The sequence below is a fragment of the Epargyreus clarus genome, unplaced genomic scaffold, assembly GCF_041222505.1.
Source record: "Epargyreus clarus isolate Ecla_fem2 unplaced genomic scaffold, WU_Ecla_fem_2.2 ptg000010l, whole genome shotgun sequence".
Classification (NCBI taxonomy): Eukaryota; Metazoa; Arthropoda; class Insecta; order Lepidoptera; family Hesperiidae; genus Epargyreus; species Epargyreus clarus.
Window position 1 is genome coordinate 8,593,523 of NW_027332218.1, and position 22,189 is coordinate 8,615,711.

The 22,189-nt window shown below is 35.0% G+C and overlaps 1 protein-coding gene across 1 annotated transcript in view; it reads right to left on the bottom strand.

Annotated features, from left to right (window-relative positions):
• LOC140745497 (PAS domain-containing protein cky-1) overlaps positions 1 to 1,396 on the bottom strand; it is a 173,269-nt gene extending 171,873 nt beyond the window's left edge. Inside the window, exon 1 of the mRNA XM_073077380.1 lies at positions 946 to 1,396. The gene's annotated coding sequence lies outside the window, so the exon portion shown is untranslated. The remainder of the gene's footprint in view (positions 1 to 945) is intronic.
• Between the last annotated feature and the right edge of the window lie 20,793 nt (positions 1,397 to 22,189).

Genomic DNA, 22,189 nt, shown 5'->3' on the forward strand with positions numbered 1-22,189 from the left:
TAGAATCATAAAGCCACCATAGAAAACCCCAACACTCTCTGCCTACACATTTGCGCTTTTTATTTATAGAATTTCTATAAGGTTACAAGGATATTAAATCTTAAAATGTATTGCACATTAATTCATATTAGCACATTTACCTACGTAATGTAGAAATTTAACTATTGTTAAACATAACTAAATTTATTGTCCCGTTAATCTTAACTGGTAGTTTAAGTATAAATCAAGGATTAACTACATGTAACTTAACTAACAATTTTACTCTGAATGAAGTGTAATTTTGGTTATTGCAAGTTCCAATAGGAATACAACAAGAATATTAGACAAACTTTTATTTGTGGTATCTCTTGAAGATGAATGTAATGAACTTTAATCCCGGAACTGTTGTGATGCTGAGGGAGTAATGAAAATTGTGGATTACAATCTATTTTACCACATGCTGTCTACTCATCATAAGTAAATAAACTCGCTAAAAATCAAAAGTGGTATAAGAGATACAAATCAAACAAAGAGGATAACTTTTTGAAAATTGAAGAAACTTGGCGTAACGTATTGACATAAATACGATTTATTGTATACCGCCGTGATTTCGTTCTTGGAAGTAGGTATTTATTGTATAACTATTAACTTGGTTGCCTAATGTTGTAAGTATTTTAATTAAACTATAATTTTACTAAAAATCTATAGGGGATACTCCAAAATGCAGAATGAATCATAATAATATTATTAAAACATCATATTGTCAAATTAACAATAGAAGTAAGGAAATAAACTTCCATAAAGTATTTCGCTTATACACCAGTCATGCACATAGACTCGAATGGAATCATTTTAAAAAAATAAGTAGTAAGGTACTTTTTTACAAAAGATATAAATACCGAAAAAATCTATTTGTCTCAGTCAAGGTCATATTTATAAACAATTGTAATATCGAGATTTGCTCACCGTTAGTATTTCCGCTGAAACCAATCCTTTCAGTGGCCTTAAATGGTAATAGATTGTCACAAGTTTTACCAAAAACAGTTTACACCTTAGTTCACACTTCGAGTCAAAATTCACGCCCTTGTAACACTGACTAAACAGAATTAAGTAGACCTTACTGAACGTTTAGCACTCGGTACACTCTAACACATGTTTATTTACAAGTATTTCTATTTAGTATCGCATCGATTCGTTCCATTTTTACGGATACGTTTATTGAAAAAAAAATGGTGTAAAAAAATCTACAAAAAAAGATCTGAAAAAGCCTAAGTGAGGTCGACGCCGAACCGATCGGGGATCATCCGTTCCATTTTGAATTCAGCGATGACAAGACAAGGACCAATCCGCGCCCGATACGAACTGTCACGCGGTTGACAGATCGCGTGTGAGCGTGTTGTGCGCACGAGTATCGGCGCTGCACTGCGTTCGCGCGCTTTTCGACCCACGAAACCTTTACTCGACTCGCAGCCTCTCTAGTATAGGATGTATTAGAGCTGACGGTACGATTTTCTCACGGAAAGGACTCATCCCATGAGCTCCGTCGACGGCTAGGTTCAATAGCATCATCGCTGACTGATGTTGTCTCGAGTTTTGTTTTCGTTTTGACGTTTGAAGCGGCTAGTTTATTTTTTGGAACGGGATTACCCGTTGGATTATGGATGCTAGAGTTTTATGGAGCGTGGTGAATCTCAACCGAGGCTTTTTGTGTGATCGTAAGATGACAGATCTACTTAACTGTTCTTATCTCGCTATCGGTATAACAAGATAAAAAGCAAATGTGAGGGTTCGAACAACTTTAATGAACTCTACAGTTTGTCTGTGTTCTAATCATTACGTGTGAGGATTTAAGATTTATGTCGTTAAGAGCCTGTCAAAGGCTTACATGGCCACGTTGAACGCAGTAACTAATCCTTAACCTTCAATATAACTTTCAACGTAGTTTATAAGCCAACAAACTTATGTTTGTTTTACAATTCACTTGCTCTACATATTTAATAATAAAATAGATACCTATAAGGAAAATAATTTTTTTTATAATTAAAAAAACGTAGTAGTATTATTTATATTTTATTGATCTATGAACAATCTTATGAAGGTGGTAGGACCCTCTGTGGTTCGACTCGGGTGGCACCACCGCCACGCCTATTTCTGCCTTATAACAGCAGTGTTAAGCGCTGCTGTGTTCTGGTTTGAAGGGTGCGGTAAGGGAGACATACTTTTCCGAGGAGTTCCAGCTTAGTCCTCAGGAGTAGCGGCGCATCTGTGGCCGACCCCTGGTAGGAATATCTAACACATGTTATCTAATTATCATTAAAATTTTCTTACATGTCTTCTGTCTACTGTTATTTTTTATATAAACTTACATCTAATGTAAGACACATTAGATTTTTATAACAAAAATAACATGTTTGATTATTGCAAGATGTATGTGAATAGTATTCTTAATATTACAAATTTATTCATGACAAGTTGACAGAACCTCTGATATATCTAATTAGATAAAAGTCAAATGTTGTAGGTACTGATTAATTGTTTGTGTTATTATAATTAAGGTAATCCTTGCTCGCTCGACGCATATTACGAGTATATATATAAATACTTTATACCTAATTTACCTACCTAGTTTCCGAAGAGTCTAATTAATTGATATGAAGCTTTTCAAAATAAGCCTTCTTTAAAAATATGGCCAGAGGTGAAGGTGACTAAACCAGGACTGTTTGCCAACTTTATTATAAATACTACAAACGTGACAAAAATACAAATAGTAAATACTTTATTTCCAGTATTGTGTAAAACATTGAATTGTTTACGTCTAAAGGAAAAATCTAGACATCTAGATTACATTTACGAAAAAACTTGCAATCCATTCTAAATTAACTTACTTCAACATGAATTTCGACATCTTCTTAGATCTTTCTTTACAGATTTGGGATTAGTATTTTGTATTTTAAAGTAGAAGAAATAAAACATTTTTCTATATAATTAGATACCATTTTCCTTATAGGTGTAGCAATACTTGGTGCACTTTTCATCACACAGTTTTAAAGATGACGTCAAAAGTAGGTAAGTACAATCGGCATCATGTATTAATCGAATGTTTAATTAAACCTTAATAACTGAAACTGGTAGAACAGTCTGTAGTTTACTCAGGTGGCACCACCGTCACACCTATTTCAGCCTAATAACAGCAGTGTTACGTTGTACGTGTATGGTATCATATCATATCAGATATACTGCATGCTTGTTTTTCTAGTACCTAAATATGGCTTACGCTTTTCATTCTTTACATTATACATTTCTCGTTTTTATACTACGTGTTTGGTTTATAGTAAGTTTTAATTACCTAACATATGCCTAATATTATACCAATAAAAGACAATTAAATTCAAATGTTAGCTGCTAAAAGCTTAAAGATAAGCTTCACCATTTGTTAACTCTACTTTTACTTTCCTACGTCATACAAAAGACATCAACGCATTCACATTTTTTTAATTATCATATTTGACTAATAATTAAAAAATAAAACATGTAATTAATATTATGTTTTAGATAATAATACAGTAAAGTCATTATATCACGTAATAAATAGTCATCATTAAAGAATCAGTAATATAATTCTCAATTTAAAAAAGGAACTTCTTTATTCATATAATTTCCTAGTAACAAACGTATAATGAACAAGTGTAAAACGCCTTTAAATTAGAGCGAAGAGCATAAACTGATAATGACAGTCCTGATAATTCTAACAACGTTGCATCACCGCTTGTCAACACTGAATCGTTGAAAAAACCAAGCGAGAGCGAGACGACACGACGTTCACCGTTTGTCATTGCCTCTTCAAACGTACAGTCGTCACGGATCACTGCGAAAGACTGCCCCCTTCGAAGCGCACTTACAAACTATACCCGTCTCTTTCACTCTCGGCGTTAAGAACCACGCATTTGCGTAGAAAAGGACGAAATACTCCGTTTTTATGATCTACTGGTGCATTTTTTGTGAAATATAGATCAACTTTTAATATTGTATCATTGACCCGGGTAATGAGGTCTGTAGAGGCATGCGAAATGAGAAATGATTATTTTGATAAGTAAATCTTATGCTTTATTTTCGAGAAACATCAACGTGATTTGATTTTGAACGGGTTTTTACACGTACCGTGTTTTTTAAATAAGAAAACTGTACAATTTTAGAAAATTCAATCCGATCTAAATTCGATTCGGTTCAATTTGTTTCAAATTAGTTGAGAAAATAAATAATACGAATGGTGGAAGAGTTAAATGCCGATTGACTTATCCACCTTTCTACATAAAATAAAGCGACCATGTCAACTCTGTCTTCCTTATCACACTCTTGAAACCGGCACACCGCAGCGCATAACACTGTCTACTCTTCTTCATCAACCCATTACTGTCCCACGGCTGTGCACGAGTCTCCTCTCAAAATGAGAAGGATTAGGCCATAGTCCACCGCGCTGGCCAAGTGCGTATTGGTAGACTTCACATGCCTTTGAGATTTTTTTTTATAATTCTCTCAGGTATGCAGGTTTCCTCACGATGTTTTCCTTCACCGTGTTAGCATGTGATAATTAATTTCTAATACGCACCTAATTTCTAAAAATCAGAGGTGCGTGCCTGGGATTTGAACCACGGATCCCTCGATCGAGAGGCCGAGTTTCTTAACCGTTAGGCTATCACTGCTTGTAGAAAGATTCTACCACCATCAATATGAAACTACTCCTTCTAAAATAAATAAAAGAGTTTTGGCCATATGGTTAGCTATTATAATTCTATTATTGTAACTAAATGTAATAACTTAAATGGGTACTTTACTCATTGTATCGTGTGAACATTACAAGAAAGAATATGTACAATTATTTATATCTAGTTCCAAGAATTTTCTTCGCTATGCTCATAACATGCACAATAATTGTAAAACAAGTTATTATTCCTATGAATTATTAGTAATTCATATAAACTAATCAGAAATGGTCTCAGCTACATAGGTAGGTTACGTTAAACTATAATGGGTAAATTAAACAAGGTATTCTACAAGTTTAAATATTATTCACAAAATATAAAAAAAAATAATTATATCTTATATATAAAATTCTCGTGTCACAATGTTACTCGTATTACCGTACACGTCCAAAACGGCTTTACCGATTTTCACCAAATTTTGTATGCATATTCAGTAGGTCTGAGACTCGGCTACTATCTATTTTTCATACCCCTAAGTGATAAGAGTTGTTCACCCTTAACATTTTTTTTATTTATACGGCAACACAACGTTTGCCGGGGCAGCTAGTTTCAATATACAGGGTGAATTTTTCAAACGGGCCTTCAGGGCCAAATCCGAAACTACAAGGATTAGCGAAAAACGCTGAAAGGAGTTACGAGGCCGATTTTGATAAAAACTAAAACTGCATCATTCGTTTTTTAAAATATCTTTTTCCCTAGCCGGGAATCGAACGAGTTCATTTTGAAAAAAATACACTCTCTATACTATTTCACTATCTCATAGTGTTGCTTATAAGGATCAAATTCGTAGTAGGTACTCGTATATACCGTTATAATGCCAAAATTTGCACAGTAATGCAAAGGCGGTGTAAAGGTTTAGAGTTTGATTCCCGTTCTAGAAAACACCTTAACAAACTGTAATATTGACTGACAACTCTCTCCTGAACTCGACGACAAAATCCGGCAAGTCGTCGTTTAAAAACGGAAAATAACTAGAGCATGGAAAGATATAGGCTCTCGTACATGAGATCCTAAAATATAAAACTGTAGGAATATTTCATCCCCTAAGAGTGTTAGAAAATTGTTTGTAATAATACAAGGGTATGAATTATGAAAATCTATATGATTTTATACTAAAATTATCGCGGAATTGAGACATTTTGTTATGTAACGGGTACTCACGATAGATAAATAGATAGATAGGTATATATTCTTTATTGCACACTTCAACAGAACATAACAATGATATACAATTATATAGTTAATCGTATGCAATAGGCGGCCTTATCTCTAAGCAGCGATCTCTTCCAGACAACCTATGCATGGAAAAGTAAGGAAGATAGTGAGGAAAGACGATAGTGAGGAAACTCACGATATGCGTTTTTAAATTTCTTTATTGCCGATATTTCGACCCACTTATTAATTTACTTGCATTACACTTACACTTGCACTTGCATTAGTTTATGCAAGTCACAAATAGTACGAAGTACGGTGCGTAAGGATACTTTTAGTGTTGTGTGTCATGATATGGAACCTAGAAAAGAAAAACGAACTAAACGTAGGGTAGATAGATTAATCTATCACTAGTACCTACTTGTCAACGGTTTCTCCCCGCCACCGCAGTTTTGCCGTGACCACGATCCATTTAACTGGGTCGAAATATCGGCAATAAAGAAATTTAAAAACGCATATCGTGAGTTCCCGTTACATAATAAAATGTATGAAAAACTATATGTGAACTCTACCTATTCGCAGAGCATAACTTTGTAAGTGCCGTAGACTGTGGCTTTAACATTTCTTACTCTGAGGAAAGATCTGTGTCGAGTAGTAGGAGAATAATGGGCTTACTATAACGACCATATAACAGTAAATGTATTTACAAACTGAAGTTAACCCACAAAAATCTTACCAAATGTACAAGACACTCAAATAAATGGCTCTATCTCAATCTCTTCTTCCAATCTACAATGCTATATAAAAACTCTTTAATAGTGAAAATGTATGCGCGTTATAAATGTAATTATCAGTTGCTATGACGGCGAAAAAAAATCGTGGGAAGTCTAAGAGTTCTTTTAAAACCTCAAGGGTGTCTAATTCGCACTTGGCTAGCGCGGTAGACTATGGTTTAACTCCTCTCACTGTAAGAGACCTATGCCCAACAGTGGGATAATAATGGGTCAACAACGACGATACACTGGCAGAAAACCAACAACAATCCTACCAAATGTACATAACAGTCCAAGAAATAGCTCTACATCTTCTATTTTCTTCTAATCTACAATCCTAAGTAAAAACTCTTAAATAGTGTAAATGTAACGCAAGACAAATGCTGGCCGAGATATTTGCGTCTGAACTCCATCTTTTATCTCACTGGCCGGTGCACAGGAATTGAATGACGAGGTACAGGGTGCTGTTAAATGCAAGGGAGAATAAGCTAATTACTTTTGTTAATACACTTTCCATAAATTATATATTTATGTTGGTATCCATTAGTTATGTAGTATATAACTCTGCGTAAGAATAGGGTTACCCACTACAGTTACCATACCTATATTGTTTACGTTCATATCATTATTGGTCAAAAGATGTGCTGATTGTATTTAAACGCTTATTGGTGCTCTTAACCGAAATGGTACGAATTTTAAGTTCAAGTGACCTTTTTTAAAAAAAAAATACTCTTTCTTGCGCCAGCTACTTAAAATTTTAATGGAGAAAAAGCGACGCAAGACCTACTACATAAAAGAAACGTTAAAATCTTTACATAAATAAATCACATTCTCATTATTACGCAATTTTGTAAATACTTTCCATGAAGGTACCAAAAAGGAACCCAGGAAAAGAAACGAAAACAATATACGACTTGTAAAATTCAATTAGTCTTACCTAGACCTAGTATCACCCTGTTCATATTGACCATTGCACCTATGGCATGGCCGGGGTCGGGCAGCCCCACGCGGGCGGTTCCCACGCCGTCGCCATGGCAACCGATACTGGCATATCGCGCGCATTCAGCGTAATTTGTAGCTTCGTGGCGCGCGCGGATTTACTGCGCCCGAGATACCGTCTGATGCGGAAAAGTAAGATCATTTGAGAATCATTATGTGATTTAGGTTGCTTTTCTTTCTTTGATATTGTTCAGGACTGCAGCATAGACAAAAGTCTCAAAGTCTATATAAGATACAAAAAGGGATCTCTCATTTGTATATTTCATTGTTAAAATTTTTCTTACTATAATTAATATACATTGTACATATTTCAAATAGACTTACTAGACCTAGTATCACCCTGTACGTATTGACCATTGCACCTATGGCATGGCCGGGGTCGGGCAGCCCCACGCGGGCGGTTCCCACGCCGTCGCCATGGCAACCGATACTGGCATATCGCGCGCATTCAGCGTAATTTGTAGCTTCGTGGCGCGCGCGGATTTACTGCGCCCGAGATACCGTCTGATGCGGAAAAGTAAGATCATTTTAGAATCATTAAGCGATTTAGGTTGTTTTTTTTTCTTTGATATTGTTCAGGACTGCAACATAGACAAAAGTCTCAAAGTCCATATAAGATACAAAAAGGGGTCTCTCATTTGTATATTTAATTTTTAAAAGTTTACTATAATTAATATACAATATACACAATTCAAATAGACTTACTAGACCTAGTATCACCCTGTACATATTAACCATTGCACCTATGGCATGGCCGGGGTCGGGCAGCCCCACGCGGGCGGTTCCCACGCCGTCGCCATGGCAACCGATACTGGCATATCGCGCGCATTCAGCGTAATTTGTAGCTTCGTGGCGCGCGCGGATTTACTGCGCCCGAGATACCGTCTGATGCGGAAAAGTAAGATCATTTTAGAATCATTATGTGATTTAAGTTGTTTTTTTCCTCTGCGTTTAGAAGTTCAGCATCGAAGAGCTTACCTACAAGTATGACGTCATATTTTAGTGTCGAATTAACGCGAATTAAAGTAACGCACGAAGACTTACTATGCCCAAGATATGGCCTGATGCAGAAAAGTAAGATCATTTTAAAATATTATGTGAATTTGCTTGCTTTTTTCGTCTGTTTGTCTTTAGAACAACAGTATAGAAGAGCCGTCTTATAAGTATGACGTCATATCCTGCCAATCAAAACCTAACAAACTTGACAGTAAGAGGTGACTGCCGCCCATGGGCATCTATAACCTATACAATTTAGAACTGGAATTCTACTTGATCCGATCACAGACTACTCCACTACGGATTATAATAATCACCTCACATGTAGATATCCATACCTTTCGACCGAAATGCAAAGATTGCATCCCGCTACAAATAGGTGTAGTAAAAATAAAGTAAATTTAATTTAAGATTGGATAAAGTCGAATTTATTTGTGCTTAAAAACTCTACTAACATTTGTAAGTTTTGTAAGTACGTATAACGTACTAAGACTGAAATAATTATCATTATTCTTCGCTCACAATTAAGTCGCTTTCGTAAAAACTCATTACAATGATGAACGCGTGAAATTCATTAAGTGCTTAAATGTGGAAAAAACGTTACATTTCTCACCGTTAGCGGACTGTGACCGCGGGCCACGCGTGCCTAGCGTGCCAACAGTGCCTAAATTAGGTAAAAGGGATCGGTCTTATTTATAACTTACTTTTAAATTTGATAAATTCTCTAAATTTTCATTTCTTTAATGTGCGTCGTTTCTCAAACATTTAGTTAAAACCTATATTTTTTTAATCTGCTGTATTGATAGCCTATACATTTAAACCGTATGAATCATAGATAGACGCAGAATAGTAATTAAAATTAAGCAATTAGATGTCTGCACGGCCGAGGATCGAACCAGAACTCTTTGTAAATCTGGCAGATATAACTACCGTTCCTATAGTGTCTAACTGCACGTTATATGTTTAATAGTATCTATTACTGCAAATATCATATTGCTTCAATTAACATAGTTTCTTTCAACTTATCCATGAAGAGTATATCTATATAAAAGAGTATATCTCTTTTACTCAACGTATTCAGTAGTCTAAAACAGTTTTAGCGTTACATTATCCTTTAGTTTAACGCTAAGAATCTTAATAGCATCTTATAAAACTGTAAAAATCCCTTTAACGCCCAGTTTCTACAACGAATACTTATTCCAGAAATTTGCTTTTTTCTCCGTTTTTTAGCTTAGAGTTTGATTAAGCATTCTACTCGGTTACAATTGCCGGTCCTTTCTTGGGCATCGTCCAATTTAGGAAGACCTGTTGGGATGCATAATGAGGGAACGTTGTAGTTGGTAATGATGGGTCGTCGTCAATGGTTATGGAATACCTCCGCGATCAGAACGGATCGCAGCGATTCGGTTACACGTCGCTATGTGAGGAATTTTCGGAAGTAGTTTTTGTGAGATTAACACAGTCGTGAGCGACTGTACGCGGCTTGTTTTTTGACAGTTGAACAGCCTGTGACCTAATTTCGAGTAAAATAACTGATTTCTCTGATTAGTTATGTTATCTGTTTTTTATAACTTTATAAAAGTAGGAAGAAAGCGCTAAGAACAGACTTCAGATTTTTATCAAAAATATGAACCATTTTTGATTAATTATTACCTTACTTTTTTATTAATTACAATCCTCTGTATAACCTTTTGTCCTGTCCAATATAGATTTATATTCAAAATCACCCTACAATTATTTTATGGCTCTTATCTACCTTAAAAAAGAAATAGACCCACACACATTTTTAATAATTTGCCAAGTAAATATTTATTTAAAATTATCTCTCAACAATTAATTCATTTATTTTTAGTACTCACTTAATCTATCGTATAGATCTATCATATATCAATTATACTTGACTATTCAATGCTGATTTACGTACTCTACATCGTATTCCAAGAATAATGAGTAAATGAGCCAGTCTGGTTGCTACAGCTTATCCCTCGGCATTCGTATCAGCAATCTTACACAACACGAGGTAGGCACGTGCACTCAATTGTTTAATACCACACAAGTTTTCATATGTGCCTTATAATGGATTATTTTTGTGAAATATTGAATCGAAAATCTGTGTATAAAATGTTCAAATATTGTGTGAAATTTATTATAAGTATAAAAATGATAGAACACCTTGTGGTTCGACTCCGAATGCACGATCGCCACACCAAATTCTGCGTTATAACACCAATATTAAGCCGTTCTGAGTTCTGTATTGAACATTGTGTCAAGGACAGGACATGTAATATGATGCATTCAAACTTAGTAGAAACGCATGTCTGACTGACTTTAGTTAGGACTGTGATTACTTACCAAATGATTTTATAGGGATTCGAACCAGGCAGTAAATGAGCGAGTCTGGTTGCTATTCAGCTTATCCCTCGCTGTTCATATCAGCAATCCTACAACACTAGGCAGGCACGTGCACTCAATTGTTTTATACCACACAAGATATCTTTCATATATGCCTTATAATGGAATATTTTTGTGAAATATTGTACCGAACGTATTGTATATAAAATATGTTTTTTTTAGAAGTTTAAGTTTAAAAGTAGTAGAATATTTCGTGGTGCAACTCCGAAGGCACGACCGCCACATCAAATTCTGCTTTTAACAATAGGATTAGGTTATGCTGTCTACATGGAAGGGTGTGGAAAGATAAAAATATATATGAGGTATTCCATATTCGCTCACTCAGGGCACAGATTTGTAATAGTTACTACGTAACTCAGGGGTCGCAAAGTATCGTTTTCACTTCCATAAAATAAGAGTATCGTTGTTCGTTATATGTAAATATTACTGGCTGGCTGCACACTGCCAATGAAAAAAAGGAGGCATCATATCAAATAAATTTTATAGATGTAGACAATTACCAAACCTTCTGATCTTACATCAGTATTTTAGTACTTCTATGCTCAGGTTAAAAGTTATTAAATCTCGATAAAAATTGCATAAGCCGACCTGTGATTGTTAACTAATTCTACTTTTGTTCCACAACTTACCTAATAATTTTATAGGGATGTGAACTATGAGAACTAATCCCAATAAATAAAGTATCTAATCCCGCGCTATAAAGTAATCGTCGGTATCGCACCGCACGACGAAGGCACGTGCACACTCGATTGTTTTATACCGCAAAAGTATTCAACGCACATGGAATCCCGTGCAGGCAAATAAAAGATACGACGCATTGTGATAGGGATGGGGTTGGTCGATTGTTTAAATGAGTTACAAATGTAAGTCAACTACATATTTGTTTGTGTAATTTAATTTATTCTCGAATATTAACGATGGGATTATATGATTCTTAAATTTGCTTCTGTGTTATATTAATTGTAACTAAGCTGATTTATTCTTGAATGCAGAGTTTAATTACAGACTGAGTATTTCTACTTTAGTTCTCTGCTAAAGTAATTTTAATGTAAAATTGTTTGTGGTGCCAATCCTTTTCGCAGTGGCCATTCAGTACCATAAAATGAATAATAAATTATATATTTTATTTGAAAAAATCAATAAACGGTAATTAATAAATTAATAAAAGTTAACGTAATTTCACAGCACGAGGACGAAGTCCTTAATTTTTACTATCCACCATCCACCAGCAGAAGATAAAACCAGAAGAAATGTCAAAAAAATCATAAATGATTATAACTATAGTTGGTAGTATAATTTTGTTTAACTAAAATAACTCATTATCTTCACAAATAAAATGATATGTGCCTAAGATGAAAAGTTGCGTTTAAGTTTTAATTTTATTGATAAAGATTATTTATTAACCTTGTTCCTTCTTAACATAATCTTGCCAAACCACCCCATCCCTAGCGAACAAAATCCCATCGCATAGCGGCGCGTACGAGGGAATCTCGCGTTACGCAGACCATCCCACTTTCCATTTCCTCACTATATTACAACTTTTTATACCCACCATCGGTATGCAAGCAACAATGTTCTTTGTCGTTTTCGATAAAAGGAGATTTTGTGCTTTAAAATCAAGTTTTATACGCTTTTTGTCCATACGTATACCTCTACTTGACTTTTTACTTGAATATCTACTTTTGTGTTGTTATACGTAATCCCACGACGTTAAGAAGTCGTGTTACATCTGTAATTGTATTTCAAATGACAGTAACAGAAATATAAGGCGTAGAAATCATTGAAATATTCGTTAAGTGACCGCAGGGGCACAAACAAAACTACTTGAGTTTTTATTCGAGTCGGCAAGAACGTTTTTGTAATGTTGTTTTGGTTTGGAAGTTACTTAATATATCATAAGTTCTATTGTCGAGTGCTGTGGTATTTATACACTAACGGTGCATTAGGTACTTCCGTACTTCGTACCGTATTATGTGGCAAAATTAATAAATAGCTTATATTCTATATGGTATCGTTAATTTTTTTCTATATTACTAAAGGTAGGCCTCCCACCCCTGTATGGATCATAAAAATATAGACTAATAATAAAACAAATGTCTATCGAAAAATAAAATTAAACTGAAAATATTTACTCAAAATTCGTTCAACATATTTAATCTTGAATGCGATGATAGCCGACATTCCCCGCAATCCGTACCCGTACCTGCACAGTGCCGGATTAAGGCCACTTGATGCCTTAATCCACACTTTTGGGCGTCCTTATCTATAATTATGCTAGTATCGAACTTAACAAAAGTTTTTTTTAATTATAATATAGGAGCAGCCAACGATCATGCAGTCCACCTGATAGTAGTGACTACCGCCCACGGAGATCGGATAAAACTCGACCTAACTACCTTAGGTCGACCATACATTCGAATAGAGCGTTAAAAAACAATATTTCCTTTACAACACTTTTTTAACCAGAAAACAGAAACGCTTAACACTGTTAGCATGTCGATATAGATGTGACCGTGGTGGCGCTGGACTAGACCCGTTAGTGGCTGTAGCACTTTCCAAATCAATTGATAATTATATCTTCTTATTTCGCAATTGAATAAATAAATCGCCAATTTAACTACAATTAATATTCATAACAAAATTAAAACGTGCGGGTTTTTGAGCTATTTCTGTTGCCCCCAAAACATGATGCCCTTAGCATGCTTAAATTGCTTATAACCTAATCCGGTACTGCATCAGTATTTATAAACATGCAGTACGTACAGGATTCCCGCATTATGAGGGAGGTATTGTTCCGATTGTTTATTGGACGCGGTCGGCCGGTAGTCGGGCAGACTGCGCCGATAAATTGTTACGGAAAATAAGGATAATGCCCTGGTAATCGAGAAAAACAAGGTATGCTTTAGAGCTAAATATTGAACAAAATAATCTTCACCAACTTATTTCAAATCTACTGTATGTGATGCTTAGACTTATTTCTGCCTCTTAACAACAGTGTTAAGCGTTGTAGTATTTTGGTTTGATGGGTGTGGTAGAGATATACTTTTCTAAGACATTCCAACTTAGTTCTTAGGGATAGCGGCGTGTTTGTGGTCGCTCAGATGAAAATCTGAAGACTTTTCTGGAGTTGATTGCCATGTCCATAGGCAGTATCTACCTAACATTAGTTGGACTGCATGCTGGTTTGTTACTTTTATATTACGAGTATGTATACAAAAAAGACTGAGTAGAATTAAGTTATAGACCAACACGCTAGCCCAATTTAAATTACTAATGAAGTGACTTATTTTATGAGAACTTTTTTACACAAAATTTCAGACTACAAGTTTCTTCGCTCTCTCCATCGAGGGGAAGAAACTAAGAATTCCAGGGACTGACTTTTGACAAAACTTGACAAAACTAAACATCGTGAAGAAAACTGCATGTCCGAAAGTTCTTAAAATCAAGTTTACCAATTCGCACTTGGCCAACGCGGTAGACTATTTACCTCATCCTCAGAAGAAATCTATACACAGAATCAAGTACTCGGGTCCAGAGAGGACCAGCACTGGATAGGTGACGGGAGTCAAAATTTTTTAATTTGTAAATGTGGTAAAGATCGTCATACGCATACATTTATTTATATTACAGTTATATTATGTTTTAAGATTATTTTTTTCTCAAAAAGATTTACAATCACTTACTGAGAAATGAGGTTTAACAATAATTGTCGTATTTAATTTTGTGAGCAAAATAGTGGGTAGGCGAATATTTTTTGCTTGCAAACGTTAGCCGAGTCAGAAGTAATTGACAGAACGCGCCCAGTTACACCATGTACTTAATTAATTGATTAATGTTCATATTTTACGATTTGATTTTGAGTTTGTTTACGTTTTCATGAAATTATTTATATATGTGTGTTAATTATTACTTTTTAAATATGTGTAAAGGTTTTTTTTTAATATTATTATTTTATGTATATTACCCATAGACTAGTAAAGTTACTTCGCCGCCTTGAAATTGAATGAAGCCACAAACGGCTTATTTTAGTAAGTTCTTTTTTTTAATTCTTGACAAATAAAAACATTTTTAGAGAAAATTTACGAATAAATAACTAATTTACGTAATAATTACGTAATTTACGTAATAAATAAAGAATTATATCAAATATTTTAGGGACATTTTAGCATGGAGACATGGTAAAACTATTTTACGCAACTATTTCAATTTTCAAAACAGGGTACATTTTCTTGTTAGGAGTGAGTAATCTTTACTAATCTATGGTATTACCTCTAAAATAATTTAAACGTCGCCTCAACAACGGTGTCAAGATAACACGGTATCCTAGTATCGTCATTTTGTTTATCGCCGACAACCGACCTTTATTTTCTGTCCTACAACGAGATGATAAGATGAAATTACTGATATTACCGGACGTTAGAACCTCCTCCGAGTTATCAAGACAAATCGTAAGCTTTAAGCTATACGTCTTTAAACTGTTTTATTTTTTAATCGATTTTATTTTGTGCGCATTTTCTAAAATTATTTTCATTTTTTTGTAGCACCTTTCGCTCCTTCTGATTTGTATTTAATATGCTAACATGACGAAGCCACGAAGAATAAAATTTATCTTAGTTAAAACATTTTTGAAATTTAAGTTATGTTTTTCTTTTGTTTATGAGATTTCAGGATCCCTTTATAGAAGCTTTGTGACCCCACGGACGGCCATTAAAGACACTATTCTAAAGTAAGGATCACAATTACATTTTATTATGTAGTGCCAAGATATTGTTTAATTAGGTTCTGTAACTGCTTACCGTTAACTTCACCAATTATCCCTCAACTACCACATGATTTTATTTTATTTGTTCCCAATTTACTTAGTAATATCATAATCAATTTAAGAAAAATCAGGATCAAATTACACATCGCACCGAAACCAGCTGTTGAATCAATGACGTAATCACACAACAAAAAGTAGACCACACGCTCTGTTTTATTAGCAAGTTTAATATTTTTTCCTTAAAGCATTTTCTCGCTAAATGTTAAAGAGTTAAGCCTTGACAGCCCGTCCATTGTATGCGACTTAGTAAATATTTCTGACTTTAATCACCATCCAATCAATTGAAGATCAATGTATGTTTTTGCTCACACGTCGCCCACAAAAAGCGTAACGACGGCAACTTTTTGTGTTTTTGCCGCGTTATTTTTTATAATCCAATTTTGCTAGTGGATAAGAGTATCGCCTTTTTACGAATGACCACTGTTTATAATGCTCTTTCGATCAAATTTCAAAGCTGCAAATGCGCGGTTGTTTTGTTGCAAAGTTTGTTTTGCTGTGTTCTAAATATTGGTATTTCTTATGGTTTTAGTAATAGGACTCAATTTCGAGTAAATATTGGAAATTTAACGGTAAATGTTAGGTGGTAAAGGTTTACGCGTATGGAGTGACGAAGTGACAGCGCGCTGGCGGCATCTTTTGTGACGCGCCAATCAATTTGTAGCCTCACAATGCGCAATGCATCTTCCCAACTAACTGGGACTGTAGCGAGATTCCACTACATTTTGAGTAAATATTTGTAGAATTTTTTAAAGATTATTAGTTTTAAAATGAGGTTTTTCAATACGGTGTGTTTTTGTGAATGTTACGAGGATGCAACCATATTTTTTAATATTTTAATTTTTTAACAATTTCCTTCGATTAAATGGTAAACATTTATTAATGAAATAAAATTTAAGTGAATAGAAATTATAAATACCATTTACCACAATATACATTTTGGTAAATGATATATAATTATATATAATTTCAGAATGGCCGCTGTCTCATACAAGCATGCATACATACTCGTAGCGGCGCTCAGAGGCGGTGTCGACGCGAATATTATATAAGCACGTAAACGAGAGAAAATTGTATGAAAATATCCAAATATCACGTTTAGTAACATTAAAAACGTTTGATATATAATTTCAGAATGGCCAATGTCTCATACAAGATGCATAGCGGCGCTCAGAGGCGGTGTCGGTGGCACTGTAATGAAGAGAATCGCGACTCATTAGGCGCTTGTATCGAAAAATGAGAAATTTGTATGGAAATATCCAAAAACCACAATCGAATACCAAGTTTACCAGATTAAAAAGTTCGATATATAATTTCAGAATGGCCGCTGCCTCATACAAGATGCATAGCGGCGCTCAGAGGCGGTGTCGGCGGCACTGTAATGAAGGGAGCCGCGACTCATTAGGCGCTTGTCTCGAAAAATGTCAAAATTGTATGGACATATCGAAAAACCACATTCGAGTACCAAGTTTACCAAACTCAAAAGTTTCGATATATAATTTTAGAATAGCCACTGCCTCATTCAAGATGCATACCGGCGCTAAGAGACGGTGTCGACAGCAGTATAATGAAGAGAGCCGCGACTCATAAAGCCCTTATATGAAGGAGTGACAAAATTGTATCCTAATACTATTTTTGCCAGATTAAAAAACTTTTGATATATAATTTCGGAATGGCCGCTGTCTCATACAAGATGCATAGCGGCGCTCAGAGGCGGTGTCGGCGGCAGTGTAATGTAGAGAGTCGCGACTCATTAGGCGCTTGTATCGAAAAATGACGAAATTGTATGGAAATATCCAAAAACCACAATCGAATACCAACTATACCAGATTCAAAAGTTCGATATATAATTTCAGAATGGCCGCTGCCTCATACAAGATGCATAGCGGCGCTCAGAGGCGGTGTCGGCGGCAGTGTAATGAAGAGAGCCTCGACTCATTAGGCTCTCCGTAACGAGAAGTGAGAGAATTGTTTGCGGAAATATAAAATCCGGGTCGGACGATCGAAACAAAGTATTGGAAGTGTTGCAAGAAATTATACTGATGGATAAATGGCGATATATTTTTTGTTTTATTTTATTTTCATCGACCATTCTTGAATTTGAGATTATTTTAACGGTTATATGAATGTTAATAGTTGTTTCAACAACACATCAGTTTCTTGACTTTACATTTCTACTCATAGTAAAAAGCTTTATTATAAATAGCTACTAATATGGCATTTTTGTTATGAATATTCTGATCTCAACTTACTCCTCATGTTAGACTTACCTATGTATTTTAATATAATCAGGTGGAAATCACGATGGTTGACAATCTCAAACATGGTTTTAAAAAATAAATAACTTTATTGATTAATAACCTTACACTAGCACATTATATGCTAAGGGCATAGATTAGTAAAGATTACTCACTCCTAACAAGAAAATGTACCCAGTTTTGAGAATTGAAACAGTTGCGTAAAAAAATTTTGCCACGTCTCCGTACTAAAATGTCCCTAAAATATTTGAAATTATCATTATAAATTATTTAATTATCATGAAAATTACGCAGTATTAGTTATTTATTCGTAAATTTTCTCTAAAAATGTTTTTATTTGTCAAGAATTCAAAAAAAGAACTTACTATAATAAGCCATTTGCGGCTTCATTCAATTTCAAGGCGGCGAAGTATCTTTACTAATCTATGGCTAAGGGTGTCATAGACTCACACACCAATACCTAGATCAAAAGTAACAATTATTACTTAAATTGTCTACCTCAGGAATCGAACCCGAAACCTTTTAACAGTCATTCAAATGTGTCTGCGTATGATATTTAAAACAAAAATCGCAAAACCATCCGATGTTGCGAGTATAATGGCCATATCGTACAAACAATACGTTCTCAGGGTCTTATATCATCTGAATTGTATCAATAATTCCTAACCAAACATCGAGTAAGTAGCCACTAAAAAGGGCAACAAGATAAAACAATGGTAGCGGACGCATACAATAAATATTACAAAGACATGTTGAGACAAAAATGATCGGGATTATTGTAGACGAAAGGATATTTATGCTCGGAATCGAACCCGCGACCTCGGGCTACCGTGCCGGCGCTGGTGGTCTATAGTCCTTGAAGCCTGCATCTATTTAGTTGTTTATTTAACGGATGAGATTTACTAAGTCATGAAGATTAAGTCGATAAGAATCGACAAATATTTTTTTGTTAAACTTCGACTGCGTTATACGAGTATAATCGGTATATATTTATGCGTGAAGAAGTTTCGTATGTATCCAAGATTATAATTATTTCAATCCTTTGTCCCGATCCCAATCCAATCAAAGTAGATTTTTCATACAATTCTTTTTGAAGGTCAATAATCTAGCACTACTTTGTTGTCTATAAAAGCGGCAGAAGAAACTTCATAAACTTTTCCATTAAAAAAGAACAATCTAGATTGGTTTACTTATTAATAATATTATAATACTTATTATTATTAATAAGTAATATTATTAATAAGCAAAGAAAAAATAATTAAATCATCTTTTCTATAAGATTAAATTCGCATGATCATGTATCCCAACTAATGCTAACTACCAGCATAGATATATGTAAAAGACGACCTCAAACCTATTTGTGCCTAATAACAGCAGTGTTAGGCGCCGCTATGTTCCGTTTCGAAGGGTGTGGTAAGGGAGACAGACTTTTCCGAGGCGTTCCAGCTTAGTCCTCAGGGGTAGCGGCGCATCTGTGGCCGACCTCAGGTAGGAATAACTAATCCTATCTGGGGTTGATTAGAGATGTCCATGTGCGGCAGTAGCCACTTACCATCAGGTGGACTGCATGGTCATCTGCTACACCTATATTATTAAAAAGGTAATGATCTAATCTTATCTCTGGTTATCGGTAACCTATTTACATGTTCGTCAACATTAAAAAAAACGAAAGGCCCTTCCACACTACGCAACCAATAAGCTCCTACAAATATTACCTGCTTACCCAATACCACCAAACAATACACCAGTACAATAATTCAGCGCATATTTACTACTGCTCTCAGTTGCGCATCCCACAGATAAGATTAGTGCTGCGTATCGCACATCACGTGTGCACCCGCCTTTATAAACAATCAGAGTTGCAGTACATAGATTACGCTACTTCGAAATGCTTTTTGTTATAAACTTCTAAGGATACTATTGTACGAGACTATAAAGGTATAAGATAGAGGATAAAACAATAGATCTTTCTATAATTTTACTTACCTAGTGCTTAGTTTAATTTAAATATAAAGTGAAGGTTTGAAGGTGGTAGAATCTTTCGTGGCTTGACTTCAGCGGAACCAACTCCACACCTATTTCTACCTAATAACATCAGTGTTAAGCTGTTGTATTCTGCATTGAAGTGTGTGGTAAGGGAAACATACAAAACGAACATGCAGTCCACCTATTAAGTGGGTACTGTCGTCCATGGACATCTGTAATCAACCTGTACCTGAACTAGACCATAACTTCGATGCTACCTCTAAGGACTAATTTTAAATGTCTCGGAAAAAAACATACCTACATTATCCTTAAGAACACGACAGGCCTGCAATTCATTATTCAATTCTTTCATTCATTCATTTCACGCCTGATTTAAAAATTATAATTATTGTATGAATACCTTAATTTTAATAAATTAGTAACATACACTTAAAGCACTCATATTAAACGTTTATAAATACACATTCTAACTTTATAAACTTAAAGATTTACCAATAAATAATCCTATCGATTAATCGTAATTACAAGCGCATTATCAAAACAATATCACAGTTTGATGTCAAAGGTATTTATAATATATGATCAAACAATTAAAGCGTATAAATGTTAGCAAAATATACGCTACAAACGCAATAAATAATGTATTCTGACTTAATTATTACAACCATTAACAGGGTACACCTATCTGCATAGATTGATATCATCTTAAGCACGAGTATCCTTGATCAGGCATAATAGCGCTATCAGCGTTGAACTGGAATTAATAATTATTATTCTACGTAGATGATTCCTATCTTTACGGATTGTGATGGGAAACATATGGAATTTTATTGTGTTAATGTGTGCGGACTTTATTTCATCGATTTGTTTCTTATTTTGATTTTGGTTGAAGTTTTCGTCGCCTGTTATGACTCTTAAGAGGATTTTTTACAAATTATATCTTAAAGTCCGCATGCACTTTCCACTCACACACACAGCGCACACAAGCGCATGCTTCTTGTCACGCGTGTTAACGCCCTCAAGCATGCTTCCCCGCACGCGTAGTACTTGTACTTCTTTCGCATAGATGTACTAGCAAGTTAATTCATGTGTGTAGGTGTTTCGTGCGGCCGAGCTTCAACACGCGCGACAGGAAAAGCGCTTTTAGTACGCTACAAGATTCTAAAGTAAAAATATAATAAACAATAAGCTGTATTTAGACGAGTTAATTAATTTAACTAGTAAATATGCCAATGCGATCGTTTCTCTATAATGGTACGCTTTAATAGAAAATACGTTCCCTTTTAAACATCTTCTTTTATTTTAAAGGCTGGATGTATACTATAGATATACGTATATTTCTTCATTTCTTTCATTCTTACATCATTCATAAGATTTGCGTTTAAATATGAAATCACGCTTTACTTCATTCCGATCGGAAAACCCATTAGCGTCGAATGTTGTCAGCGATACGTGTAACGCGGTGATATATTAAGCTACAGCCTTCAGAATCGCTAATTTATATTCAATTGTTCGTTTATCGATCCGTCGACAGACTTTATAAGGTTGTCAATGAATTTTATGTCTTACTTATACTTAGTACGCTTGTACGAATGAGCTTTGTATTTTACGACAGTTTTTAACAACTAAATTTATACATAGAGAGCTAAGCATAATAGTATCTTGGAGTAGCAATAGTACACAAATATACAATTATTAGATTATCTTATTTAGTAAAACATACTCGTAGTTACATACTACTTTAGTAAAATGTAGTGACTTGAAAAAACTCCCCCCAGAGCAGATCTCGGTAGAAAGGAATCTCGTTAGGAGGACTCCGGTTGTGTTCTGTTGGAGGTCCCGGATACCTCTACGCAGCGAGGACGGACACTTGGGTTAGTGCGGTAAAAGTCCCACATAACCCCGTGTCGCTCCGGCATCCCCCGGCATGTCCCCGGCATCGGGTACCTTTTGAAGGTTTCCCCCTCGAAAAAAAAAGGTCACATTAATATAGCCCTTACAACTGGCTTAAAATAGCAGCGGTTACGTACCTACTTCAAATATCCAACTACACCT